This window comes from Lolium perenne, chromosome 4, assembly GCF_019359855.2.
Source record: "Lolium perenne isolate Kyuss_39 chromosome 4, Kyuss_2.0, whole genome shotgun sequence".
Lineage (NCBI taxonomy): Eukaryota > Viridiplantae > Streptophyta > Magnoliopsida > Poales > Poaceae > Lolium > Lolium perenne.
Genome location: NC_067247.2, coordinates 272,309,406 through 272,324,544, shown reverse-complemented (window position 1 = coordinate 272,324,544; position 15,139 = coordinate 272,309,406).

Here is a 15,139-nt window from a genome sequence, read left to right as displayed (position 1 = left end):
AAACATTTAGGAAAGAGTTCCCCACTTAGGCTCCATTTTTCCACGACCATCTCTATATGGTCAACACACACCCATTTTCCGTACCTTTCCGGTACACACAAACACAACACTTCCTTTGGAAATCATTTGTTCAAAAACAAAACGCAAGCCCCGGTTAAGTATGGCCATTTCAACCCGTCCATGACCGCGGACGTGGCTATTCGAATAGATTTGACTCTGCAGAGTTTGCGCACTTTCCCCACAAGAACTGATAAATCCGCCGGGATCATCCCCGGATCGTCATACGAAAGTATGCGAGTCTCGAATAATCAGTCATAGTCTTTCGCCCGTCTCCCTTGGCACAAGTCCTTCCCCGCGGGCTTACCCCTTCCCGGCACCCCGGCAGCATACCTCCTTTGAGCGTATCTCCGGCGCCATGACAGAAGACCCTCAGTAATCGTCCGGCTATCTGTCAACACCCGGATTTTTAAGTCCAGATTCCTATTATGCCGTACATCGCAATCCCAGGAATAATGTTTTTGCGAGACATAATAGTAAGTAGCATAGAGTCATCATTTATTACAACACATATTGTCTTACAACCATAGATCACATGATCTAATATTACACAAATATATTGTTCACAACACAAATAGTAGCGGAAGCAAAGTAGTAGTGGACTATCTATTCCACAGGCAACGCTTGACGTTAGAAGACGGTCCTAGTTATCGTAGACGTCCTGCTGTCCATCATCCTGATACTGTTGCTCTCCTTCAAAGTCTGGCATTTGAATAGCCAGGGCAAAGCCATGAGTACTTTTAAAGTACTCGCAAACTACCACTAAAGTAATTACTTATTAAGTGTAGTAAGGGTGCTAAGCTCTAGGTTTATTTGCATAAAGCCAAGTTTTAGTTTGATAAACATTTAGTAAAGCCTTATCATGTGCTAGACTACTCAAGTGGGAACATTAGTGTCATTCCCACAACTCATGGTGATTCACCTCAATGTCACCTTTCAATTCATCATTCCTTTTTAAGATCAAAATTATGATAACGAGATAGTATGGCCTTTCCAATCGTCCGTAACCGTGGACACGGCTATTCAAATAGGTTTAACACTCTGCAGAGGTTTTACTCTTGTGCCACAACTTTTGATTTCATCCGTCGAGGATAACCCCGAATAATCGTAACTCAGTACGCGGATCATCAACCATAACCTTTCACTTATATATGCTAGTATGAGCACCTCTCCCCATGAGCTTGGCCTCCCGGTGAAAACCACAGTCAACCCGGGAACTGCACAGGGCTTGGGCCGTACATTCACCTCATATTAACATCGTTCCACACTTAACGGAGGTAGCCTCGGCGTAACCCCTATGATGCTTGTTTTAGAGGGAACCCATACTAAGATACATAAGTTTCTAGTTAAGCCCTACCCATAATCAGGTATTGTGGGGGTACTTGTATAATTGGAAGGGTATCGCATTCAAACCCAATCATCAGTTTTATCAAAAATCATCATCTTCTCTTGTTCATATTCACCTTCACTTTACATTCTTTCAAGTTATTTCACTTCACCATGTTCCCATCTAGAGTAGTCAATTTTAATTGATTAGCACTAGCAACTATTTCATGAGGGGTGCTATCTAGCTTTGATTTGTTCTAAGCTAACTTCAAGTATTGTTCTACTCTAGGCCCAAGTGAATCATGAATCAAAAAGTACTTTGAAAGTAAATAAGCAAAATAATTGCAAGGTAAAAACATGGGATAGGTAAGGCATTAAATAATATGTGATGGTGCCTTGCTCTTGTAGAGCTATGCACTTGGTGTTTAGCAAGGGTTAGCTTGCCTTGAGCAGAGTAGTTATCGAAGTTCTCCTCTTCTTCTTGGGAGTAGGCTTCCTCCTCTTGGTACTCCTCGTTACTAGCGTCTATATACGAATACGAGGTATAAATACTAAACCAAGCTCACATACTAGTCTAAAACACACCAAAGATTCACACACTAATCTTAGCATCATATTACTGATGGCATGGTGGATTAAATGGGTTGGTTCTTATTTAAGAGAAAAATAATTTCCTCTCATTGTTCTTATTTCTTTAATTTGCTATTTAGATCTTTAGGGAAAATAATTTCCTCTCATTAAATCTTATTAAGATTTAATCTCCTCATATAATAATCAGGTATGAAATATAGGTTGACCAAAGTCAACATCCCATATCTATTATATGTGAGTACAATTTAATTGAAGTGTTATACTTCACATAGTTTAATACTAACATTTAAATGAATTAAAATCTCTAAGTAATAATTATCAGAGGTTCATTAGACTAAGGTCATTCCCTCTGATTGTATTACTTATGATCAAGATTTAAATGAGAGAGTAGCTCTCATACTATTTGTTGAATTTGAATTTCAAGTTTTAATGCACTAGTAATGGCTACATAGCCACCATTTTGATCTAGTCCATGATCATACAAATAACCTATCTATATTATTGCATAATCAATTAGAGGACATCAATTGTGAATTATGAGAGTTGGAATCAACTCAAAATCAATTATGGTTGAATTTTAAATAAAGTTTGAATTTACAAAAGTCCCTGTCTTGTTATTTTTATCAGATTAATTCTTCTTTGAATTTGGAGGTGGGACCAGTGGCATTAGTTAGATAATTTCATGGGCTTTCCAACGGTATAAAGTTTGATAAATTTGGTTTGGTAGATTTCAAACTATTCAAAATTTACTAAAGCATCTGCAGGACAATTTGAATTATCAATTAAACCTAAGTTTGAATTATTGGGCTAGGCGGGAAACGTAAACGGGCCGAAACGAATTTAATTTGCACCGCGCAGCCCAACAAGCATCTGGTGCACTTGGGCTGCCCTGATGAGGTGGGGGCCACCTGTCAGCGGCGTTTAACACAGCGAAGCGGTACGCGCGAGATGAGCCGTTGGATTAGAACAGGAATCAACGGCGTGTGAGCGTCATCGTCTCCGACGAGCGACGGGCTCACTGGCGGCGAGCCTAGGGGGTCAGAGGACCTACCGGCGTTCCCGCGGGGTTCTGGTGAGGGCGAGGCGGCGTTGTCGACGGCGAGGAAGCGTCTGGTAGCGGTGGCGAGGCTTGGGGCGGCGTGGATCAACGGCGTCGATGTCCTGGCTCCGGCGGCTCCGATCTTGCAATTGAGGCGCCTCCGACAGTAATTGGACGAGCTACGGTGGTGAGGAGGATCAGTGATGAGAGGGGAGTTGAATGGTGTGAAGAGAGCGTGCTGGGAGGGTCTCTATTTATAGGGTCGAGGGGTGCCGCAGGGTGCTGAGAAGGGGCGTCCATGGCGCGGCGTCTCCGGCGCTCGAAGGGGCAAGGCGAGGACGGCTAGGTGTAGGTGTCGTCCCGGCGATGCTCAAGGTGTAGCTGGCGCAGAGAAAAGGTGACGGGAGGGCTCGGGCGCATGCGATGATCGCGGCAGTACCCGCGGTACGATTCCGACGAGGACAACGGTGACAAGGCGGCCGCAGTCGTTCGAGTGTGGCTATGCGGTAGAGGTGAGGGTGGCAGTGCTCGTCGTAGGCATAGGGATGCAGGGGAAGGACGAGGGTACTCGATCGCGTGACGCTCTGGCGCGTCCAGAGCGCGCTCACCGCGTGCCTGGCGTGCACTGGCAGGGTTTTGGACGCGGCTCGTCTGGCCAATGCCGTGGCTTGGTGTTGCTTGGGCGTGTACCGTCGGCGTCCTTGAGCTGCAGAGATGCTCCAGGACAAGGAGAAAGGGCGAGATGGTGGCCAGAGGGAGAGATGCCAAAGGTGGCCGGCATGGTACGGGTTGGGGCTCTCCTCCTCATTTCTTCACTTTAAACGGCCAAGGCAAGGACAGGTCTTGATGCAGGGGGTGTAGAGAGAGCTGATCATCACGAATTAAAGTGGGTTTAGGCAAGAAACCATCGTGTAATAGGGTGTAACACAATTCTGGAACAGAGCCTGCAAGGTGTTCGACACAATGCCCGCAAGAAACTTTTGGTTGAATTTTGGAAATCTTTTTGTTACATCTCATTTATATAATTAAAGTGAAAGATTGGTGGTGGTGGGGTTCATTTTGGAGTTGATTTGCAAAATGGCAAAAGTGAGATGATCTTGTTTTCAAACTTGGGTTCCATTTTGGCACATTATTTCTGGTCAACCTAGTCAACTCTAGCCCTGGTGGTCAACATGAAAGTTACTCACCTTGACATGGTCTTGGATGACATAGCATTGGTTGACCAAGTTTAGTTTAGGAATAAAGAGATAATGAGGGGCAAAGTGGTGAAGAAAATATATTGGTGACATATGACCATTATCATATGTGTGAAGGTTTTGAGATTTCCTTTGGTTTGATTCTTGTTTCATTGATGCAATTGTGTTTGTTTATCATATCTAAGTATTCTACAAGCAAGAGAGCAAGCAATTATGGCCTTTGAGGAAGATTTGCAATTTGGCATAATGTGTATGTGAGTGTGAAATAGGTTTTTCTCTTTTTCTTCTTTTCTTCTCAAATTAGGGTTAGATGATCTTGGTTTAGGGTTTAAGCACACTTGATCAACATACTAGCACTCATCATGGCAATTGCACAAAAGAAAATCACTCATATGCATGAAACTATATGTGGCACTATATGCATAGAAAAAGTTTTTGTTAATTGCAATTTTTGAGTTTGGGAAATTCTCTTTCTTGATTATTATTGTTGAAACTTGGGATGTTACACTATCAGTTAAGACAGTGTATTGCCTTCTCCAGAGCGCAACCCGGCATCGGAGGTCATCGTGACCCTCCCTAGAAAGTTGTGAAGGGTGCTTATGCCAATTTCAACCGACTACGGACTAAGCCCGTGCCCACTTTGGATAATGTGGTTGCGCGAATAAAAGTTGGGACGGCGAACACTTATACGCAGTGCTCCTTTTTAGAAACCTTTTCTTTTTTTTCCCCACAACACCTCGGTTGTTCAACCAACCTCCATACACCAGTTTCCCAAACATCTTTATCAAGATCCTTTGCTTTCATAAACCATACACTTGGGTTAACTCACCCAAGGTTTTCATAAACATTTACAACAAGGTAAACCTTGAGGGGTTCCCAACCTATAGTTTCATGAGAAGGAACTAATACAACACCATGGCCGAGATGAGGGTCATCACGCCATGAGGGGTATGTGTGAGTGGCTCAAAGAGGATTATACTTGCTTAAGGTAAGCACGTATAAAGACGACAAAGGGGGGATCAAACTTTCAGAGTTGAGGTACTACTATACAACTTAGATAGTGGAGTATCACTATCCAACATACTCTCCAATGGGTACACGGCATACTCCTCTCAAGTTGAGAATATACCAAGATCATGACATTGATACCTCTATACTACAAAGGGGGTGGATGTGGTGTAAGTTACTATCTTGAGATGGAACATGCTCAAGTTGAGCATACAAGATAACCAAGTGGAATAGCACGGCCATAATAGCATGCATCCCATAACACAAGGACAATAGTGGAGCATCACCACTAGGGAGTACCCCACTTGCAATCACACATAGATGACATAAATAGAGAGAATAACACACATAGAATTAAGGTGCTTTGGACATCAACAAATGACATCCAACTAGACACCAAGTCAGAGATCAAAAGATGGCTTGCCTTGGCTTATTTGTCCCTGTACTTCTTCAACTCCATCAATATAAGAATCCCAACAATATATATAAAATCCTTGTCCGATTCCACTTCTTCTTCTTCCCCGGAATTGTTCGCATCTATCGCCGGAAAATAATAAAAAAAAGAACACAATCAATCACATTGCACCAACAAGACAACATTCAACAATCAACAACTAACCATGCAGCCAAGGTATAACATACTAAGGACTTATAGATACCACAAAACAACTTTAAGAGTTTTAGTTTAGAAAACCCCATTTATTTACCTAGTAGAGGTATGAGTGCATCACAACTTAGCAATTGCCTCTTTCGGGTATCACCATGGTATAAACCAAATATCCCCTGGTAGATAACATCCTAAAGAGGACAAGTGCATTAGTTTGACATCAAAAAAATTCACAAAGCATTTTCAAACATTTTTGGAAAAGTAGAAAACAGTTTTCCGAACTTAATTTGTTCACATAACACTACGCAATAATAGGAAGCAAGCAAGATACCACACCATTCGAAAACTCAAGCTAAACAAAAGAGCTAATGTTAAGTTGCAGAGGTTTTGTTTTGCAAGCATAAAACAAAGGTTGCCCATCTCTACTAAAAAGAGTTGGTCAAGGGTTTTAAATAAACCGAAAAGTTTTGCTTCAACAATGCATGTCACACATAAACATTACTAACAGCAACAAATATGTATGAACAGAGACTAATAATATTTTTCCTAGATAGCCAGTACTAATACAAGACTAACCCAATTGGAATCACCCAAAAATATTAAACCTACAATTTTAGGAATTTCCTTGAATCTGACTGTACAGAAAAAAAGATCTGTAAGCCATAAATCGTAGAAAAATCCTAAAAATATGAGGCCACTGGCATTTGAAAGATATTCAAACAGAGATGCATACACAATTGGATTTGGGTTCAAATTGTTTCTGAAACTCTCACAAATGGATTGACAAGGTTACTGCATGTATTTACCATTTGCTTTACCTCTGGAGTTACAGAATAGATAAATATTTGAAACTTGTTTGATAAGATAAAGAAAACATTCAGTAGTACTACTAAATTAGAATCACTCAATTTGGATTAAAGATGGATTTTTTGTGATTTAAAAGCTAATAGCCATGTCTGCAGAACACACAGAACAAGTTTAATTCACCAAAAATCATACACAGCTAATAAAAATATGAGGTCAGCTGCATCTGAAAGGTATTGAAAAGATGGTTCTTCCCCAATTTATTTCATTCAAAAATTCGCTTCCAAGCTCCTGTTTTAATTCGACAAAGTCAGATCCGACCAAATCTTGATCTATGAACCATTTCAATTTCAGGAGATCATTAGAAGTGAAACCAACGCCAAAATGAAGGTACTGAAGAGGGCTTTCACCCACAGTTGATTTTGCTCAAAAATATTTTGTAAAACGGAAGAAATCTAACAAACAGAGATTCTGCATGTTTACAGAACTTTATTTACCTAGGAAAATCTGTAACTAATTTGAGGATGAGACCAACGCCAAGTTGTAGATATTTTTAACATCTATCCGTGGAACTTTGAATCACTCGATTTGGATCTGCACACGAGATTTGGTGGATTTTACAAGTATTGAAAAGCTGGTTCTTACCCAATTTATTTCATTCAAAAATTCGCTTCCAAGCTCCTGTTTAATTCGACAAAGTCAGATCTGACCAAATCTTGATCTATGAACCATTTCAATTTCAGGAGTTCATTAGAAGTGAAACCAACGCCAAAATGAAGGTACTGAAGAGGGCTTTCACCCACAGTTGATTTTGCTCAAAAAGGTTTTGTAAAACGGAAGAAATCTAACAAACAGTGATTCTACATGTTTACAGAACTTTATTTACCTAGGAAAATCTGTAACTAATTTGAGGATGAGACCAACGCCAAGTTGTAGATATTTTCAACATCTATCCGTGGAACTTTGAATCACTCGATTTGGATCTGCACACGAGATTTGGTGGATTTTACAAGTTCGTACCAGAATCTGAAACAGCAAGATTACAGAAATTACTGCAGGGATTTGGACGAACTTTGCTCAAGAACTCCAGATCTGAGGATTGCTCAACCTTCTCCATGCTTGGACCAACATGCACCTGCATCAAGATCCAATATTATGAGAGGAGAAAGGAGAAATAGAGAGGAATTCAGCTGGGGTTAGGGGAGAAGAGAGTGAGAGGGATGCTCTCATGGTGAGGATGAACTTGAGGGAGGTGGGAGCTGCATCTTGGTCAGTTTTTCATGGCCATGGCCGGCCATGTGAGCTAGGGGGAGCAGCAGCTCGTGGGAAGAAGAAGGGGAGGGAGTGGGTATAGTGGAGGAAGGAGTGGAGAGTGAAGAAATTGAGCAAATGGGGAGGAGGTGGCCGGCCAAGCCCCTTTTATAGAGGGAGAGGGGTGGCTGCCTCCTTGTTTGATTGGTGGAGGTGGGTGGCTGGCTTGGGGAAGGGAAAATTGACCCAAGCTGAAATTATTAGTGGCATTGGGAAGAGACAAAGAAAAGAGAGGTTTTCCCAAGGTGGAGTAATTGTGTGAGAGAGAGAGAGAGATGGAGAGGTATGATGCACATGTGTGCCATGGCATGGCATGGCCGGCTCCTTTATGTGCCACTCAAAAATGAATCATAGAAAGGGAGCTTCCAACATACATGTTGATCATAGTGGAGCCACATTATTTCATGCCAAGATGGTGGCTTAGATAATGTGCTCAAAAATATAAAAGAGATAGAGATGGAAGGAGAGTGTGATGGTGATATGCACCATGATGGTATTTGTGGCTTGAAGGTTTTCGTGCCAAGGAGATGATGGAGATGGTGGTGTACAAGGTTTCAAGTGCATGACATTTGTGAGATAGCCGCCACAAGATTTGAGATTTGAATTATGCAAAAACAAGATGAGACACATGGCACTCAAGTGCTCATGCAAGACACACAGCACCACTTGTGTCATGCAAAGAAAATAGATTCCTTCAAGTGATAAAGAGTCCAAGGTTTAGAGAGATAGTGAAGGATGTAATCATAGAATCACAAGGATGAATATGGTGATATAAATCTTCAATTCATGAGACCAATGTGATAATGGAAAAGAATAGAGGATTGAGATGGGTATGATGAAATATAACTTGTTCTTCAAATAAGAGGTCAATTGGGAGTGATTTGAAAGCATCAAATGATCATCCATTTGATCAAGAATTGGAGGATGGGGTAATACAATGTGGTAGATCAGAGGCGTGCATAAGATGTGCAAGTGTTGCCATTTGAAAAAGGATTTATTTGAAAGGTATATGGAACACCTCAATTGCCTAGGGACAATTGGGAATGAACTCAAGTGGAATAGAATTTGAAAATGTTGAGAGAACTAGTCAGAACATAGGAGTTCAAAATGTTCTACTTACTTTCTCAAGTGAAGTAGAGTTTTTCTCAAATTTAAAGTAAACAAGAAATGGTATAGGTACCATAAACAAGCCTTTTGTTAAAAAGAAGGCAAGATAGAAAATAATGTTTTAGAAATCAGTACTTGGTAGAAATGGGATGAGAAACAAACCCATTTCAGTTTCTTGTTTGCTTTGAAGAAATATCTTGAAAAGATTTAATAAAACTAGAAGTAGTTTTGTGATCCAAACTAGAGAAGGAAAATCAATAGGATTTTTGGGAGAGAAAACTAATTTAGGGAGAAGTGTTCTCAAGGGTAGATGGTGGCTACAAAATGTACCCATCATTCCACTCTTGGTTTGGTGAAGATTAAACTTGAATAAACACAAGAGGTAAAATTGAAGGAAGTGATCTAGTGTTGAATCATTGAATAGGGTACAAGATCAAGTTGAATATATGAGCTGCAAGGATTGACTGAGACATGCAAGACGTGGAGGTTGAAGCGGGTGTTGCATAGATGGGATCCACGCACTGAGATCACCAATAACAGTGGTGGTTGCTTAGATATCAACTGCCAAAGTCTGGACATTTTAAGCCTGTCAACATAAATGGTCGACATGGCCTCAAAACCAACAAGGATGAGTGGGTATAAGAGAGGGATGTAGCTAGGGGTAGACGATCCCAAGTTTTGAATTAAGGATGATTGAGCTAGGTTGTATCACAAGGAGAAAAATCAAGAAGGCACACTCAGGTTTCCATCAGGAGAAGAGTTTGATGTAGTAAAAAGGAAAACATTTTTTCCTAAGTCACTCATGTGTTTTATTAGGTGAGTTTGTTTGTCTGACCACTAGAGGTGTTGTTCTTTGAGGTAGCTCAAGACAAAATTCAACAAGCAATCAAGACAATACATCTACCAACAGATCAAAGCAATTCATCTTAACAGACAGATCAAGGCAATTCATCTAATTAGCTTAAAGAAAAAGTTTTTGTTCCCCCTGATTTTTGCATTAAGGACAATTAATCAAGGTTGCAAAAGTTGGGATGTTACAGATCTTCCACCCTTAAAATAATCTCGTCCCGAGATTACTGAGCGCAGAACTAGAGGGGTTGTAAAGTTTAACTAGAGTTAGACTCCATTCTTCTGTCGGCGTGCCGTTGTTGAGAGGGTCGCAACTTCAGCTTCTGAGAGACATGATAGATTTCTTCCGAGGGCAAGCTTTTTGACGAGTTGACTACTCCATGCAGGTGTTGGATCTGTAGCTCCTTCACGATCCTAGCGGAGGTTCAAGACTGTGGGAGGGGTAGTGCACCCAACGGTGCTTGAGCAGGGTTGAAAGCTTTTTAGAGTTAACTTAAATTTAGTGGAAGACGAAGTCTTCCACCCTTAGAATTGTTCATCGGGGAGGGGGTGTTAAAAACTGTAAGCTTCGGCCACGGGTCTTGTCGGGTACTTCTTGGAGAAGTCATTGATCTCTCGCCTTGAGTCGGACATCTTCAGAGGACGTTGTGTAGTCCACGGCTTCAAGAGGGGTTAGTGCATCCCATGTTTCCAACGGTGTGTTAGAAAGGTTTAAAAATGTTAGGGTTAGCTCCAACTTTTAGTGGAAGACAAAGTCTTCCACCCTTAAGATCTTTCATCGGGCTTTCGGAAAAACTCAGAGCGTCTGCCTTGCGGTCCTGTCGGGGGCTTCTGAAGAAGTTGTTGATCTTCCTTGTTCAGTTGAAGAATCTTCGGAGGCGACGTGCAGACCACATCTTCAAGAGGCACTCACGTGTTAACTAAACCATATGAGATGCGCGGTGAGTTAGTAAGTTGATGAAACACCTAGTTGGTATCCATATGAAACAGCAGCAGAGGTCGTCGAAGACAATCATCAGCTGGCGGGTCGGTGCTGACTTATACCAGTTGGTGAGCGGGTAAGTTGCACCTAGTCTTGAGTTCTTGAGGTATCTTCAGGAGCTTCACTTGAGGAGGACCAGATGAACCATGTGATGTAGCTTGTCTTCGACGCTAATGTTCTCTCATCTAGTTAGACGGTGTGTTAGGGGAGGGGGTGGTTTTCAAAAAGATATCCTCGAGGTTAGTGCGATTATATACCAAGGTTAGACCAAGTTAGTAAGTCTTCTGGTAGAGGTGCAGTCACTCTTGAAGGTAGGGGCTTCTGCTTTCTTGATGAAGTGGATATGCTTCAGCAGATCTTGAAGGTATTGGCTTTTGCTTTGTTTGTGTAGTAGAGATGCTTCAGATGACCTTGAAAGTAGTCGGCGTAGATAGGGGTCTGAGTTAGTTTCCCTAACGGTTGAAAAACAACTGCTAACGGGTTTAGAGTTAGAGTCTTTCGTTAATCTACCCAACTAACTAACAGTTAGCAATACATCGGCGAGGCAAACTTTAATCCTATCATTGTATGTGACACCCATACAATCATACACAGAGACAAAATACCACTAACAGAGGCTACTGGTATTTTTCCTAGATGCACAGTAACAAAACAAGATCAACACAATTGGAATCATTCAAAAATATTTATTTTTCAATTTTTGAGACCCAAAATACTAACCAGAAACAGTGATCAAGTTTTATTTATTAAAAATCTCACAAAAACCCTAAAAATACAAGGTCAGGGGCATCTGAAAGATAATTTCATACTGGTTCTAGTGCAATTGGAATCACATCAATCGGAGATACCAAACTATTTTTATTAGCAAAACAGTACACTGGCAGATTTCCATTTTTAATTTCTGTTTTACAAATTTCAAACAATTAAAAAGGGCGGGAATGTCTAAATAGCAAGACATACATGCACACAGCAAACAGATACAAACACTCAAGGCAGCACACTAGGGAACTACAAGCAATCATCAAACCAGACATGGTACTCTAAGTACCCAAAAATTCCTAATGCGCGGGGGTAGCTCAATCAAAGCGATTGAGTTTGTCCTATCCATCCTATAGGTTTGGGGGCTGGTCACATATGTTGCCGTCTTCATTTTGCTCTTATGGACTCCAACATGGATTTTCGGGGCAGTTGGTTGCGAAGCAGGCCTGGTGTTCGGTCTTCTATGTTGAGGCGGAGAAGAAAACTGCGTAGTCTTCTTGCTCAACATCCCGGGGATGTGAGGTCTTCGAAGAGGTAGTTGTTGAGGTACTCCCGAAGTCGAGACCTTCTCGTGGTTGGCCTAAAAATTACTAGTCAAGAAACTGAGGACTTGATCCCAGACGACTGCAAAAAGTGCAAGTCCATGGAGGAACATGGTCAGCTCCCTGACAGACTTTGGTGACAACCAAAGACATGATCTAATTATCCTTTTGTGGGCACACTAAGTCTGCCTCCAATCTTCAATAGCTGCGGTTGGAGATATATGAATCTTCCTGAGGGATTGAGCCATCTTCGAGTTCGAGTCTTCGGTCTGAGTTGGGGACATCGTCCATCGTGTAGGTTTGAAATGGATGAGACAATAGAGTAAGAACTTTCAAACATTCATAAAGCGGAGAGGTAAGAGTTTAGAAGCTTTGAATAAATAAGAGGAGTAGAAGCTATGCTTCCGACTAAAGAAAGAAGTTGTTTTCGTAAATAGTTTTTTTCCCAAGTACTTTTTCCTAACTAACGTTCGTGCTAACTAAGGTCTCCTACAGTCAGGATAGCTCTGATACCAGCTCTGTGGGGATCCCGGACTAACTGTCTGAAATACCCTGTTATGTATACAATTCACGATCCCATGATCAGTGTGTCGTGAACACATAACCGAACTGATATCAAATTACACCATCCATTACAAAGCGGAATAAGAAAATTACAACAAGGTCACATGACCATTCTTACATAATAGCCTCGAAGGGCCTATCTAAACATCAGAGTAGCATCATCACTTCAACAGCGCAGTACCCAAGTCATCTGCCATAACCCTACAGGAAACTGACTGGGGAGACGTTCCTAGCTCGCATAGGCTTCGCCAACTCCTTCTTCATCCGTCGTGTACCTCCAAGTCTGGCCAAGTAAATAGCCAGGGACAAAGCCGTGAGTACATTTGGAATTGTACTCGCAAACCATCAAGAAAGGTACTTTGCAAGAGTGCAAGATGACAAGTGCTAATCTAAGAAAATAAGAAGGAAGAGATATTCTCTCTAGTGGAAATGGCATGAGGAAGAGAATCAGTGTCTCTTGTGGATATAGCAGGTGAAAGAGACATAGTTTCTCTTGTGGATATGGCATGCACAAGAGCGTCAGTTTCTCTTGTGGATATAGCATGTCGGCATCTCAAGTGATGCGGACACTATGGTATTTCAAAGACATCCGGCCCACCTTCTAGGAGGAAAGGTAGCATACCGCCATCTCAATTGATGGGAACTCTAAGGAAGTTCTATGACATATCTATATGTTTATTGAAGAAGAGGTAGCATGAGTCCATCTCAGTTGATGGGAATGCTAGAGAATTCCTATGACATACCTATATCTTTATTGAAGAAGATACTTCAAAAGATATCTATGACATCTCTATATCTTTGTTAAAGAAGAGTTCCTCTTCAAGAAACATTTAGGAAAGAGTTCCCCACTTAGGCTCCATTTTTCCACGACCATCTCTATATGGTCAACACACACCCATTTTCCGTACCTTTCCGGTACACACAAACACAACACTTTCTTTGCAAATCATTTGTTCAAAAACAAAACGCAAGCCCCGGTTAAGTATGGCCATTTCAACCCGTCCATGACCGCGGACGCGGCTATTCGAATAGATTTGACTCTGCAGAGTTTGCGCACTTTCCCCACAAGAACTGATAAATCCGCCGGGATCATCCCCGGATCATCATACGAAAGTATGCGAGTCTCAAGTAATCAGTCATAGTCTTTCGCCCGTCTCCCTTGGCACAAGTCCTTCCCTGCGGGCTTACCCCTTCCCGGCACCCCGACAGCATACCTCCTTTGAGCGTATCTCCGGTGCCATGACAGAAGACCCTCAGTAATCGTCCAGCTATCAGTTAAGACAGTGTATTGCCTTCTCCAGAGCGCAACCCGGCGTCGGAGGTCATCGTGACCCTCCCTAGAAAGTTGTGAAGGGTGCTTATGCCAATTTCAACCGACTACGGACTAAGCCCGTGCCCACTTTGGATAATGTGGTTGCGCGAATAAAAGTTGGGACGGCGAACACTTATACGTAGTGCTCCTTTTTGGAAACCTTTTCTTTTTTTCCCCACAACACCTCGGTTGTTCAACCAACCTCCATACACCAGTTTTCAAACATCTTTATCAAGATCCTTTGCTTTCGTAAACCATACACTTGGGTTAACTCACCCAAGGTTTTCATAAACATTTACAACAAGGTAAACCTTGAGGGGTTCCCAACCTATAGTTTCATGAGAAGGAACTAATACAACACCATGGCCGAGATGAGGGTCATCACGCCATGAGGGGTATGTGTGAGTGGCTCAAAGAGGATTATACTTGCTTAAGGTAAGCACGTATAAAGACGACAAAGGGGGGATCAAACTTTCAGAGTTGAGGTACTACTATACAACTTAGATAGTGGAGTATCACTATCCAACATACTCTCCAATGGGTACACGGCATAATCCTCTCAAGTTGAGAATATACCAAGATCATGACATTGATACCTCTATACTACAAAGGGGGTGGATGTGGTGTAAGTTACTATCTTGAGATGGAACAAGCTCAAGTTGAGCATACAAGATAACCAAGTGGAATAGCACGGCCATAATATCATGCATCCCATAACACAAGGACAATAGTGGAGCATCACCACTAGGGAGTACCCCACTTGCAATCACACATAGATGACATAAATAGAGAGAATAACACACATAGAATTAAGGTGCTTTGGACATCAACAAATGACATCCAACTAGACACCAAGTCAGAGATCAAAAGATGGCTTGCCTTGGCTTATTTGTCCCTGTACTTCTTCAACTCCATCAATATAAGAATCCCAACAATATATATAAAATCCTCGTCCGATTCCACTTCTTCTTCTTCCCCGGAATTGTTCGCATCTATCGCCGGAAAATAATAAAAAAAGAACACAATCAATCACATTGCACCAACAAGACAACATTCAACAATCAACAACTAACCATGCAGCCAAG